Raw genomic sequence first — 15,751 nt, 5'->3', positions numbered from 1 at the left:
AATTTGGTGCATAGTATTGCTAAAGAAAAAAAAAATTATCCGCTGTGAATATTGCATAATGTTAGATGCATGTTAGGAACATTGCATCTTATATGTCATGAACGGGGGCAGGTAACCTTGTGTTGCATGTCTCGACGCTTCAAATGTCCGTCCGATCCCAAACGAAATTTGGGGGCATCACACATAGGGGGCGATTTTAATATCACTCGCTTTCCGAGCGAGCGGTAGGGACTTTCTTGTTTGGGCTCAGCTATGGCGGACTTCTCAGCACTTCTTTTCGAGTTAGACCTGATGGATCTCCTTTGGCAGGAGGAGATTTCACTTGGTCAAATGGAAGGGCCTGGTCGCGTTTAGACCGCTTTGTCGTTTCCTCTTCGTGGGAGACTCGTTTTCCTACGCTGTGTCAAAAACGCCTCCCTCGATTATATTCGGATCATTTTCCTCTTTTACTAGATTGTGGGGGCCTTCCGGAGGGAAGGAGATATTTTAAGTTTGAGAACATGTGGCTAAAGGCAGATGGGTTCATTGAAAAAGTCAGCTTGTGGTGGGCATCCTACCAATTCACAGGCATCCCTAACTATGTCCTAGCAGGAAAGCTGAAAGCTTTGAAGAATGATCTAAGGAAGTGGAATTTGGAAGCCTTTGGGAACATTAACGACTAGCGAGACAAATTTTTTACGGAATTGAAACAATTAGATGAAAGAGAGGCTGAAATGGGGTTATCAACTGAAAATAGGGCAAGAAAATTGATTGTAGTCGCTGAGCTGGAAAAAATCACCCTTATGGAGGAGATCTCATGGAGACAAAAATCACGGACACTTTGGTTAAAGGAAGGAGATAAAAGTACAAAATTCTTTCATAAGGTTGCAAACTCTCATCGAATGAACAATGCCATAGAGGTCCTCCATGAGGAGGGCAGGGTTATCTCAGGTCGAGATGCCATTAAGGATCATATTGTCCATTTTTATGATAGGCTTCTCACAGAACAGTATCCTTGGAGGCCCAAGGTGGACGGTCTAGTTTTTGACTCCATCGACCACACAAGCGCATCTTGGCTGGAGAGACCTTTCGAAGAGGATGAGGTATCCGGTGTGGTAAAAGGTATGGACAAGGATAAAGCCCCAGGACCAGATGGATTCCCAATGGCTTTTTTTCAAACCTGTTGGGATATCATTAAGGAGGACCTAATGAAGGTCTTCTCGGAATTTCACTCTTTTATGAAATTCGAGAAGAGCCTTAATGCCACTTTTATCGCCCTCATCCCCAAGAAGGCGAGGTCGGTAGAAGTAAGTGATTTCCGACCCATAAGCTTGATAAGTGGGACCTACATGATCATCTCTAAAGTCCTAGCAAAGCGCTTGAGTGAAGTCATGGGGAAGCTCATCTTGAAGTCGCAAAATACATTTGTAAAAGGAAGACAAATACTAGATTCGGTCCTCATCGCCAACGAATGTCTGGAGAGCAGAGTCAGAGATGGCATCCTAGGTATCTTGTGTAAATTGGATATGGAAAAGGCTTTTGATCATGTGAATTGAGACTTCTTGTTATATGTTCTTGGTAGGTATGGCTTTGGGGAAAAATGGTGCCAATGGATCAAGCATTGTATTACAACTGCCAGATTCTTTATCTTAATCAATGGCACTCCCGAAGGTTTCTTCAACAGCTCTCGGGGTTTAAGACAAGAAGATCCTCTATCACCGCTCCTTTTTATTCTTGTCATGGATGTACTGAGCAAAATCATGGAAGGGGTGGTGAATAGGGGACTCATCTCAGGTTTCTCAGTGGGAGGCTCCTCCCAGGGAAGCATGTCAATCTCCCACCTTCTTTTCGCTGATGACACATTGATCTTTTGTGACCCGGATCCGGATCAGATTCGCTCTCTAAGAGGACTTCTCTTCGGTTTTGAAGCCGTCTCAGACCTTAAAGTGAACTTAGCAAAGACAGAAGTAGTCCCGGTTGGCAGGGTCTATAACTTAAATGAAGTGGCTGTCATTTTGGAATGTAAGATTTCATCCTTGCCTATGCGGTACCTTAGACTTCCCTTGGGGGCCCCTCATAAATCCAAGGTAATGTGGGAAGGGATCATCGAGAAAATGGAAAGCAAATTGGAGGGTTGGAAGAGGATTTACTTGTCTAAGGGAGGGAGAATCACACTTATTAAGAGCACGTTATCTAATCTCCCAACGTATTTTCTTTCTCTATTCCCTCTGCCTGCAGGGGTGGCAAATAGGATGGAAAAGATCTTCCGTGATTTCCTTTGGGGAGGTCTAGAAGACACAAAGAAATTCCACTTGGTAAAATGGGACCAAGTATGTACTCCTTTGGCTTGTGGAGGATTGGGCTTAAGAAAACTAAGAACCTTCAACAAGGCACTTCTTGGGAAATGGTTATGGCGCTATATGCATGAGGAAAATGCTCTTTGGAAGAATATTTTGGATGTCAAATATGGAAGCATCTGGGGTGAGTGGTGTACAAAGGAAGTAAGAGGTGCGTATGGAGTGGGAGTTTGGAAATTTATTCGGAATGGTTGGAATGACTTCCTCGGCAACTGCAAATACGAGACGGGAAGGGGCACGCGAATCAGTTTTTGGCATGACATTTGGTGCGGGGATGTAACTCAAAAAAGCGCTTTTCCTTCTCTCTATAGGATTGCGCTTGATTCGGACTCCTCAGTGGCTGAGAATATGTGTAGTACTACTGAGCCTATTCATTGGTCTGTGAGTTTCACTCACGCTGCTCAGGATTGGGAGGTGGGAGACATCACAGATTTCTACAGCAGGCTATATGCACTGAAACACAGGGCAAGAAGGGAGGACAGATTAGTATGGATATGCACCGGGAACAAGAAATTCTCAATTCGCTCATATTACAAGGCCTTGACAACCCACTCCCCTAATACCTTCCCTTAGAAGAGCATCTGGATGAGTAATGCCCCTCTCAAGGTCGCTTTCTTCGTTTGGTTGGCTTCTCATGGCAAAATACTGACAATAGACAAGTTAAGAAAGCACGGTTTAATTATAGTGGATTGGTGTTTCATGTGTAAACACGACAGTGAATCAGCGGACCACCTTCTGCTTCACTGTGAAATAGTCAAGGCCTTATGAGACGAAATTCTCTCAAGACTTGGTATCGCATGGGTTATGCTAAAGAGGGTAATAGATTTATTGTACTCCTGGCAAAGGATTGGAGGAAATCGACAGATTGCCGCTGTTTGAAAAATGGTGCCGTTATGTCTAATGTGGTGCACTTGGAACGAAAGAAATAGTCGCTGTTTTGAGGATAAGGAACGCTCCCCGGCCGGTTTTAGGGATTTTTTCTTTCATACTTTGTTATTGTGGGCCTCCTCTATTGTACTAAATGGAAGGAGTTTTAGTGACTTTTATGCTACTATCCGTAGCACGTAGTTTGTAATTAGTCTTTTTCTTGTATACTTCCTGTGTACTCGGCCTTTGCCTTTTTACGTGGATCAATAAAATATCTTTTATCTATTAAAAAAAAAAAAGACTAATGGTAACATCTGGTCCACTTTATTTCTTTTTCACAATGAAGACCGAACGGGTCTTTCCTAGTACTTACTTCCTTTGTGCCAACTTCTTCAAGGTCTGAACAAGATGCTCCTCATTCTGAATACTCTGAACCCAATTTGCATTAATGTGAACTCGCTCAAGAATAGACTAAAAGGGGGCTCATTGACCCAGTAAATCAAAACATGTCTCCCCTACCTTCATGTTATACATAAATACTTCACCAACATGAAGCTAAAAAAAAGAATGGTTATAGACTAGCATCGTGGAATAACTAGATAGTTGGGCACCGTGGTCGGTTTCCCTGTCAGCTCAATCTGGCCCCAAAAAGATATTGACCGATCAAGATCAATCAAAAGAGTACTTATGTTTAGCTAGCAATTCCAATATCGATGTGCCTTCACTTGACTTTTCTGACACAAAATGCGAGATATATTCCAAAATATAAACAATCTCCAAGATATATTACTCATTTCACCTTAAGCATGCAAGCCCCATGATTCACTAACTTGTTACTTTCACAGACAACTTCAACTTCTCCAGACCAAAGTTATCTGATTTCAATCAATCATACATGGAGAACACCACAGGCATTCGTAGCAACGCCTCCAACAAACTTGTCTTCTTTGGATTTGGGGATGATTTATAATGTTACCTTTTTACCTATCTGAACTTTTTTTTTTTTTGTTGGGGGGGGGGGGAGGGGGTGGGGGTGGGTGGGAGAACCCAGTTCCCCACATTTCTCAACCAAATATTTAGTTCTTGTGTCTCTCTACTTTTTATCATCAACAAATGCATGAGGTGGACCATGAAAGGCGAGTGTTTACTTAAACATTTGTCTTCCTTAAGTCAACATGCAAGCTCTTAGACCAGCCTGTTTATTTTTTAATGATAATTTTGCTCAATGTAACACATGCATATAGTGCATGTACTACATTAGTGAATCGAGCAATACCTTAAGCCATGTCCAAGCTGTTTCGCGTCCTTCTCTACTAACAGCAAGTCCAAAAACAGCATCTTGGCTACGAACCTAGATTCATGGGAAATAAGATCCGCGTCAGCATCCCAAGCTCCATAAGGCACCATAATTTATCAAGTTGTTACGAAAAAGCTTTGACCTCCAAAATTACATAAATCTCAGATACCTCAGAAGACAACAAAAAGTTCAGAAGTTCAAGAATTATGTCGGGATCTGGACAAGATGCTAATGAACCTACAAGTACAAACATATACACAGTTTCAATACACTACAGAGACTCATATGTTCTATGTCATTTTAAATAATAAAATTTTATTAGTTAGAATGCGCGTTTTCTCCTGGCTCAGGTCTGTCTCTCTGTAAACTATCAGAAGAGATTCATAACCCAATCTATTTGAGGTGCTGACCTTCTGCATTACAGCCACATAAGCTGCCTGCAATCACAGTCAAACAATAAACTTCATTAGTTAAATGGCTAAATACTAGCAATTGACCAATGCTTCTTTCACTAACCTTTCTTATATCAGGAGGGAGGAGTGGTGAATTTCTGTCACCCAAGAATGTAAGAAAACGCCGATTTGCTTCATTTAGTGTCAGGTCATGTCCAAACACAGCAAGTGCATTCAAAATCTCTCCTCTCAGCATTGCATCTAGATGGCCCTCTCCTTTCTTAGGCTCCCAACCAAGCATCCTGCAAAGGAGTTCGACATGAAAGAAAATAATAGATAGAAGAGTGAAATCCGAACGACTATTCTTGCTCAAAGGAAATTTTCAGAGTGCTCATTATTGGGAGTATATTCAAATAAAAGATAGAAACATACACATACCAGTTGCCTATCGCATACATACAAGAAATATATACTCCTAGATCTTGGGTTAAAACTCTGTAAGCTTATACCCATACAACTTCCACGGGGAATCAAAACAATACTTTAGTGAATGTAATTTTGTTTATTGGTCTTTTTATTCTTCCTTAAACCTGTCCTTCTTCCATATTAGTAAAAAAATAAATAAATTTTGCTTTATTGATACCAATATATGCAAGATGCAAAGAAAAAGTAACACTATCTGCTATTTATTTGCTATTAGAAGCTCTAAAGAAAGAAAAAAAATGACTTAATTCTGAAAATTTCACATTATATGTTTATTGATATTAGCATCTTAATCACCTTTTAATATTATAATTATCCATTGTATAAGAGAAATGAAAATCTCATGCTATAAGTAAGCATAATTTTATTTTCACACGTTCTAGTACCTTAAACTAACCCATTAGTTAACATCCAATAGGGCTTTCCCACTCAACTGGAATATAATTGACTTCAAAGAGACCACCCAATGGCTTAAAACCAAGGAGAACATAGGATACTCAATCATTTGTATATAAGATTACTTACTCGGCAGAAGACTGGAAAAGGCTAATAAAAAATTGTTTAACATAGTCCAGTAACTCAGGGGCCGCATCAGCAGCAATTGTTGCAACTTTATAACTTATCTGTCAATACAGGAACAAGAATTAGGACTAAGAAAATAACCAAACCAAACTCAAATAAGGTTAGGAAGTGAGCATTACGTTAATCAAATTTGACAGCACAGTATAGTCAGGTTCCCCCCTGTATACACCCATCAAGGTAAGCAATGAGCTCAAAGTCTGCTGGCGAGCCATACAAAGGGCAAATGAATCATCCAGAATGCCTGTTAAATGAAGATGTTGTTAAGTGCTCTTTTCAACCGTCAATGTGACAAGCAAGTATGAGTGCAAATATCCAGAGTACCGAATCTGTCTGTTGGAGATAAATATTTGTTCTCTATAGCATATCTGAGTTTGGCTGCAAGGTCCTCATCATATTTCACCCTATAGAAACCAGTCTGATCCACATTTATTTTTATCCAGGCAGATGCTGCATCCCTTTTATCACTCAGGAATTCCTTGATATCAAGAGTTTCACTCTTCTTCTGCAGTAGAAAATTCTTTCGCACATCATATGAGCCACAGCAGAATGTTATTGGGACAATCCATTGCCCATCCCCATGGGAACCACTTGACAAAAATTGAGACTGCCATTATTAAATTTATCTGTTAGAACTCAGTAATTCCACCAGAATATTATCAAGTGAAACATTACAAAATGAAAGAGCTGCCTATGCATCTGAGTTAAGATGTATTATTTCGAGACCAAATGCGTGAAAGAGATCAGACACAAGAAACCTGCTCGAAGACCAGGTTTTGATCTTCGAATTTCACAGAGACAACTGGGTATCCTTTTTGCTTTGTCCATGAATTCATTAACTTGTTCACAGGCTCACCAGATCCCTCCTCAAGGGCAGCCCATAAATCTTGTGTCTTTGCATTCGAGCCAGCATATTTCTTTATATATGAAGCAAGTGACCTCTGATTGCATAAAGAAGAAAAAACAGCCAACTAAAATCAGGGAAAATTTACAGACAGAAAAGAAGAGAATTAACTGACAGACAACAAACTTAATGTGAATTTGGGAAAGAGATTAAGAGAAAAAAAGAAGAAGAGTTTCTTAAATCACAAGAAATATCTTAACTTGTATAAGAAACATATACAAGTAACAAACCTAATTACCAACCTGAAAGCATTCAGCACCAAGATAACTTTGCAGCATTCGGATGACAGATGCACCTTTCTTGTAACTTATCGCATCAAAAATTTCAGTGATTTCGCCAGCATGCTTTACCTCCACCTGAACAAATGTATCCTTAAATTGAGAGATACTTGAACGAGCAATAATACTAACTGTCAAGTTCACATTATGTTGGCATACTCCATGACCCAAAAAACACAAGGTCTAACTCTTAAGTCCAGAAAGTTGTGTTTCGTGTTAGTGAAAACCTATTGCATGTACTTTGATGATGCTGTCACAAGCTACAATCTGAATTATTTCAGGGCAAGTGATTTAAAAACGTAAAAGATTTGCCTCCAGGTAGCTAGATTGAACTACATGTAGCCTAGGTAAAAAGATGACATGAGTTTCACATCAATAGTTTAAGTTTTAGCTTCAAGATGAAAATTTTAATAAACTATTCATCAATGTCCAAAGCGTACCTTTTATGTTCAAATTGTGAACTCCATCTATAAAAAGATCGCCTTGTTCAAATAGAAGGTAAATTGATAATTCAGGGTCCCTTTGAAATATAGTTCAATTGAGTGGTTTAGAAAGAACTGTGATTTTTCCATGCAGAAGATGTTGGGAAGCAAGTTTGAAAATGGTGTTCAAAGTGCATCGTGGACTCAGCAAGTTAAGAAAGCAAGACTTTGAAGGTAACAATTGATGAGAAAGCAGAAATGGTATAGCATATGTCTCACATACGTTGAGTTGATCCATAAGTCTATGTTTCATTAGCCTTATACTCATTTTTTTAGAGTAGAGATATCATTTTGCGTAGACTAGATACTGTGGTTTTTTCTGTTTGGTCTTTTCCAATAAAAATTCATAAAACTATCGTCTACCTTTTTGTGTGAGAATTTGTTATCATCTGCTCTATTATGCCTTTTAACTGTGTTTACTAAGGACACGTGTTTTATCTTGTTGGAATAAATTTGCTGTAAATATCTAATCAAAATCTAGTAATTTCATTTATTTAATGATTGAGCACATGAGATAAAATAAGTTGTGGAAAACCATTAGTTCAGTCAATAGCACCTATGCGTTCCCACTCCCCATAGTTTGCTAGATTGTATTTTTTCAATAATTTCTCAAAGAAGATAACACCCAAGAAGGGAAAAAAAAAATACCGATGCAAAATTACCTCAATGGGACGGGACTCTGCAAGCCCATCCAGCTTAAGACCCTCTGTAGGTTCATCAAGAAATTGAGTCCATACTTTCCATTCTGGGAACAAGCTGTCAGATGCTAAATAGCTAACCTGCAAAAGTGCAATAATTGACAAAGAAATCAAAATCATGTGGTGTGATAAGGATGATTACATGTAGACGTGACAAGGCTACATACCCATGTTGCAAACCCCTCATTCAGCCACAAATGAGTCCACCATTCCATTGTTACAAGATTGCCAAACCATTGGTGTGCCAGTTCGTGGGCTACCACAGTCACAACCTTTATAGTGACCAAAAATGATTTCGTGGGAGTAATTAGAACAACTACACATTACATTTGCCAAACTAAATTCTAACAAAAAGTGCAACTGCACATTACCCTCTGCTTATTGGCAGCCGCAGAATGCTAATCATCATAGAGCAAAGCAGTTTCACGGTATGTAACCAAACCATAATTCTCCATAGCCCCAAAAGCAAAATCAGGGATTGCAACCATATCCAATTTGGGTAGAGAGTATGGCATGGCAAAGTATCTGTAAAACTAATCAAGGTTAATCCAAATTCCAGATAATGCAACATAAGCAACAGAAAGTGACTACTCAAGGGATCACTAGCAACCACAACCCTGAATCCAATTAAATGTATGTTTCACTTAAGAATAGTAATAAAGTCACCTTTTGTATAATTCAAGTGTCCTAACAGCAACACTCAATGCAAATTTCCCTTGATTTGCCTTGCCAACCTAACAGTATACTCGAACTCTGACCCCTGTACAGAGACGTATAATTACACCATCAAGAACGAGGGTTGTACTTTAACAAGAAACAGTGGACATAGCGTATGATTTTACCATCTGATGTATGATCTTCCACATAATCAAGCAAACCAACAACATCCGCCACCAAATATGTAGACATTATTGGTGATTCTTGATATGAAACTGTCTTCAGGTGCCCATCCACTTTTTCTTCAACAATTGGCATGTTGGAAAGAGCCACCAGCTCAGATGGCAAATCCAATGTGATCTTGAATGTAGCCTGCAACACCCAGTGGCAGTAGAGAAGGGCCAACTAAGCTTTTGTTTCCATTCATTTGAAACATAATCAGTCACATGTATTCACAACCCCAAAATTATTTAGCCATGACAATTAAAAAAATTACTAGCTTCTTCATGAGAGGCAGATTGTTTAACGGCATTTCCTCAAACATGCATTATTAGTTAAGTTCTTGTTGTTTCTATATTTGTGATGCATCATAAGATATGCTTTCAGCAAAAGATGCAAAAGATTGTAATCAGCTAAACATAAGAGAGAGAGAGAGAGAGAGAGAGAGAGAGAGAGAGAGAGAGAGAGAGAGAGAGAGAGAGAGAGAGAGAGAGAGACCTTGCAAGCTGGCTCATCCCAACAGGGAAAGCATCGCCTAGCATCAACGGGTTCAAATTGAGTTACTGCCATATTCTTCTTCTCACCATTATGTTCGTACGTACTGGAAAGCAAAACGAAGACTTATTAGGCATACATAGGTGAGTAGTAAAACCGCCTCTTATAAACAGAAGAAATTTAGCTCCATTGCATGTAAAAAAAGATGCAAATAGAGACTTCAAAAATTGCATATTACATCAAGCTAGCCAAAGTTAATAGGACCAATATTAACTTGAAGTTCTAGGCCTGTTTGATAATCTCAATCAACATCACAAAACATGATTCGACCACTTAGTACCTAGAGGTTTTTCTTTTTTATTATACTTTTTTTTTTTTTTAAATTACTCTTAAGTCGCCGTGGATGGTATATTTTTAATATATTTAATATATGAAATTTAATATTGTTAAATTTGTAGTTACTCCTATCATGTCAACCTCAATTTTTTTTTTTTAAAAAATATTGCAACTTTAAGGATAAAGTACATTTTCGGTTTCAAACTCCAATTAACACTGCATTATATATACTTCTCACTTCAAATTATAAAGTTGATTCTAATTATCAAAAACTAAGAAGCAATGCCATGCCTAATTAGGGCCGTTAATATTGATGAAGAAAAAGCGATCTGAACAATTTTGATCATACCAATCACATATGAATTTATGTACCAGAGGAGTCCCAATTGTGAGTGACTTGTAATTGTATCAAGTCACAACTGTAACTTCACTTTTATAAATGAATGAACTCTATTTCTCAAAAAAAAAAAAACAAAAAAAAAAAAAAACAATCTTGATCATCAAATCTTAACTGATGATCAAATCAAATCTTGATCATCAAAATATTAATGTTCTGATAATTTGAAAATGCATTAATATATCTATTTGATGATTTAGGGCATAAAATGTACACTAAAGGTCGAATAATAGATTATTGCCTTTAGTAATTAGTCTACGCACCAACCAAAAATAAAATAAAATAAAATAAAGTAGGATTTTTTTTCTATTCCCAAATTATCACATTTTCCTTCAAAATTTTGAGCCTCAAATATCATTGGTTTTTATTCTCACACTAAATTATCGCGATTAACTTCTCATAGTTAAAATTATGTTATCCGTAGCTTTATATTAATTTTAAAAAAATTAAAATTTGCAGTTTTAAATATGTTACTGTTGCACACTATTTAAAAAAAAATTAGGGTTCACTATCACATTTGATTTACCCTACTTTTTTTTAAATAGAGTTACGAGACTTGTACACCTTAAATTATATATAATATTATTTTTAGTTACGGTTTGGATAGTAATTTAAGATCAAATGAATTGAGATGAAAGTTAAAATTAAATTAAATATTATTAGAATATTATTTTGAGATTTAAAAAAGTTGAATTATTTATTATATTTTATGTAAGAATTTGAAAACATTATAATAATGAGATGAGACGAGACGAGACGCTTCTCTTCTGATGTCCAAACATGGCCTTAATTTAATAATTAAAATTCATGTAAAACAAGGTGAAAAGTTTTGAAGTATTATTACTACCTTCTGTAGAAGCCTTTCATTTTGTCGTTCAAGGTTCCTTCAAACCCGATACTCAGAACTCCGGGTCCAATCGGAAGTGTCTCGGCGAACTCCAAAACCAAAATCTCGTCGTCTTCAACCAAATCAATTTGCAAAGGCTCTAACACCTGCAGGAAAGTCCGTTCATTCATTCAGGGTTAGCATTAACGACAGTGCGTTTGCTTTGAATTCCTCTGTAGTCTCGAATTATAATCAAGGGTTGCGAATTGATATATAGTAACTGTATTTACTTTGTCCGTTCTATTTTTTTTATTTATCCCGAGAAACTTCATGTACAGGTGCAGCATCGAAATCCAGCAGTAATAGTACTAGACTTAACAAGATACCTCAGAAACGTCTCGGTTGGTGAACATTACGGAGTCGGTATCGACAGAGAGTTCGGCGGCATTGAGGACGATGTACTTTGTGTCGTCAACGATGTCGAGGTCAATAGCGACGGAGCCGGCGAACTTGCAGGCGTCGAGGTCCGGTTTGAGGCGTATGTCGTAGCGTCTCGGGACTGCGAATTTCGGGAGCCGAGGTTGGCCTTTGAACTGCTGCATTTTTGCCTGATGTGCCAAAACAGAGCATAGAGAGATTATATTTATAGACAAATTGTTAAATCACGAGAAAATTTTAAAAAATAAAATAAAATAATTGTAGAAAGCTGGATTTAAGCATCTTGCAACTTTCGGACAATTATTCATCACTAAAAATAAATGTATCTAAGACACAGTAACAGCATCTTTTAAAGTTGGCATAAATTTTAGTACAAAAAGAGATTTCTTTTTTTTGAAAAGTAGGATGTATTATTAAAAAGATAATTTTTTATGCAAATCTCATATTTATCTTATTTTTTAAAAAGAAATACACGAGACTTTTACAATTTAAAATTGTAAGAATCATTTTTCTAAATATAATATAAGTTATGAAGAAAAATTCTAAATATAAATCTACACACCACACTTTTTTTTTTTTAACAAATGTTTAGTATATGGATAGTGAATAGAATAATTCGATTAGTTTAAGAAGAATAAACAAAAAAAAAATTAAATTAAAAAAATTAAGTTTATTCTTCTTAAACTAATTAAATTCTTTTCCTCATTATCTATATATCAAATATTTGGTAAAAATAAAAAAATAAAAAAAATATTGTATATGATATGTAGACTTATGTGTAACAAAGCTGAAGTTATGAGTACGAATAAAGATTTGTACCTGAGCTAAGTATACAAGTATAATGTAAATCTTTTGTTAAAGGCAGATCTTGCTATGTAAAAATGTATTAAAAAAAATAGATTGATGTCACGGATTTTTTTTTTTTTTTTTGAAATCTTGATGTCACGGATTTATTCTTTAATATGAAAGGTCCAAGACCCTGTATTTCTTTATCTAAAGTTAAAGTTCCAAAGGATACTACCGTTTTACTTGATTGATTAATTCTTTGAATAATGATATATATATATGTACAGATTGTAAAAATCTATTCATAAATCGCGCCGTTAAACCGGTTAAGCATACACACATTGCATATTGTTGATGTGATATGAATTACTTTTTAATAAAAATTTATAAATTTAAATTTTACTAATCAAATCGTGCAATATTAATAATATGGATGATGCGTTGTTTATATCGATTTATAATAATGACTTGTAGAAAGATTTTTCTTCAAGACTAATTATGGCTAAATGGATTAAAAAAAAAAAAAAATTAATAGAAGTTTGATAGTAGTACATACTTTGAAACGAGGCTTGCGTTGGATATAGCCGTAGAGAGCGAAGGCGATGATAATCCCTAAGCCGAAGGTGATGGCAATAATTACAGCGACGTACGTAGAAAAGCATCTTAATTCTGTACAGATTTGAGAGAGAGCGGCCGATCGAAACGGGTTAAAAAAATAAGGGTTTTCATGTATCATCATCACCATGAGTTGCAAAGATATCTTATCTTTAGCTCAAACAGGATCCAATTGGTTTTAATGCAGAATGCATGGGAGAGTGATGAGAGCATGAGCAGATGAAGAATAGGGGGCTTCGAGCAAGGAAACATATAAAGACCGGACATCGTCGCTCTTTGCATGATCAATTAGGTTGCTCTTGGAATAAGGAAGTAGTATTTTTTTTGCTTCCCTTTATTCTTTTCTTGTACCATTTTTTAAATCATGCATATTGTATCAAAAATTCTATACAATTATTTTTACGTATTTTATTAATGTGATTAAATGCGTCATTTTTCTAATATAAAATAATTTATTTAGTCAATCATATCAGCAAAGTGTATAATTAATACACAAAAATGATTATATATAACATAACTCCATGTGTATATATCTCATACTTGTAATTACGGATTTACGATATCATTTCATGTGATAATGAAAGGTACGTCAAGATTAAGGCCAAAGAGAAACAGAGATGTAAAATAGAGTACTCTACTATATTTATGTTATAATCTGTGTAGATTATTGGACAGTATTGAATGCTTGCTTAACAAATCCTGTGAGAATACTTATAATTTGTTTGTCTTTCTCTAGCTACCATTATATCATGTGCCTTATAATTTAGAGAAAAAAATCCATGAAATCCAAATTCACAGGCATGATATGATCAGTCGATCTTAAACATGATTCTTGCAACAGTCAAGAATTATGACAAATGAGTAAAGGGTGGTCAAGATGCAAAATCCCTCTCACTCTCACACTCTGTATGTGTGTGTATATATATATATATATATATGAGTTTTGCTATTTATTATCTTCACACACCACACGTATATTATATTTTTTTTATTATTAAATATAGAGTATATAGATTATTAGTAGAAAAATTCAATTAATTTAAAAATAGTAAAATAATAAATAAATAAATAAATGATTTGTGATATGTGGGGATTATGAATAGAAGTTTAATTTCTATATATATATATATATATAATCAGAGGTGCTACATTCATAAAAATAAAATTCTCATAAAAGTAAATAACAAAGTGACATGTCTTGGGCCACGAAGGGATCGAGAATATTTACATGCATATAAGTTTTGGATGGCACTCATGATGGTTTGAGGCATCAGCTACTTTGCATTCTTTACGGTGCGTAGGGACGAATAGATGCTTTACTGATGAACAACACTTTTCTTAACTTTTATAAAGAAAAATAAAAAAATCATCTCTACTTTGATATTATATGATTAATCATCAAGTACTGATTCTTCATGTCTAAGCAGAAGTACCGTTGCGATTTTGGTTTGATAAGTGTGTTACTTTTTCATTGAGGAGTACTTAGTAATACTAGCTCAGGTTAGATATGAGAGAGAGACTGATGGAAAGAGAAAGGAGAGCTTAGGGAGAGAAAGGGAAAGAGGAAGAAAAGGCTTCGGGAGAGAGACCGAAAGGTTGAGAAATTATTTTTATTAGGTTTTCCATTTGTCTGATTGTTATTAGACGGTGTAAAATATAACTACACACCGGTTTGGTTTGAAGTTTCTCTCTTCTAAGATACCTTGCTCTTATCCTTTTCTATAAAATTCTTGTTCAGGACAACTTTATGAGAAGCTCCTCCTCGTACCATGTTTAATTTTAATTATGCCATTGGAGTAATTTGAGTTCCAAATTGCGAATCCAACTCTATTCATGAACACTCAAAGTGGATTTGTAAATGGACTCGATTTAACGGTTTGGGAATGGAATCCAAAAAGATGAAAATGGTGTAACTCTTACAAAAGTTAATATGAGAATAATTCTTTTAATAATTTGAGTTCTCTCTCCTCGTTACGTTGTAGCTTATAGGATGAAAATACTTCTTCAACCTTGTTTTTTTTTTTTTTTTTTTTTTTTTTTCCTACGCTCTAAATTTTAAAAACTCTATGTGTAGTTATGTTGCGTACTCCAGTACTGATGTGATTGGCTGCGTTATTTTTTTAATATAAAATAAATATTTTGATTAATCATATCAGTGAAGTGGATAAATACTACGTAAAAGTGACTGTATATAACAGAATTTTTTAAATTTTAATCTTATCGTGAGAACTATACTTTTCTATTTTAGGTTCATCTTATTCTTCTCCCTTATCAAGCTTTTGGTAACTACGTTGGGAGGAGCCAACTCAGCCTAAGTGATTTAAATTTGCTCATCGTCACATCATCCATAAGGCAAATTAAAGATTAATGCTTACGCTATTCATATAAGATAAACAATGACTTTCCAACCTTTTTCTCGAGAAAAAGAAAGTTACGTCTTGATTCCTCGATAAAACTTAAATCTAAAGAAAGTTACGTCTTGATTCTTAGAGAAAACTTAAATCTAAAGTCTTAATCGAGTCAAATTAAATTTAATTTTTTTTTTGGAAAATTATAGTTTGAATCCTCAAAAAACTACATATGTTTTGAAAAGATTTAGCATAATAAATTACATGAAGTTTTCCCTCTTGGTCCCTATTTACAAGGTATTCCTCAGCGGTATATAA

At 35.6% G+C, this 15,751-nt stretch overlaps 1 pseudogene; it reads right to left on the bottom strand.

The window, feature by feature from the left end:
- Positions 1 to 3,505: 3,505 nt before the first annotated feature.
- Positions 3,506 to 13,230, bottom strand: LOC122296096 (annotated as a pseudogene).
- Between the last annotated feature and the right edge of the window lie 2,521 nt (positions 13,231 to 15,751).

The sequence above is a fragment of the Carya illinoinensis genome, chromosome 15 (genome assembly GCF_018687715.1).
Source record: "Carya illinoinensis cultivar Pawnee chromosome 15, C.illinoinensisPawnee_v1, whole genome shotgun sequence".
Taxonomy (NCBI): domain Eukaryota; kingdom Viridiplantae; phylum Streptophyta; class Magnoliopsida; order Fagales; family Juglandaceae; genus Carya; species Carya illinoinensis.
The sequence above is the reverse complement of the archived record's forward strand: the minus strand, read 5'-3'. Positions and strand labels throughout refer to the sequence as shown.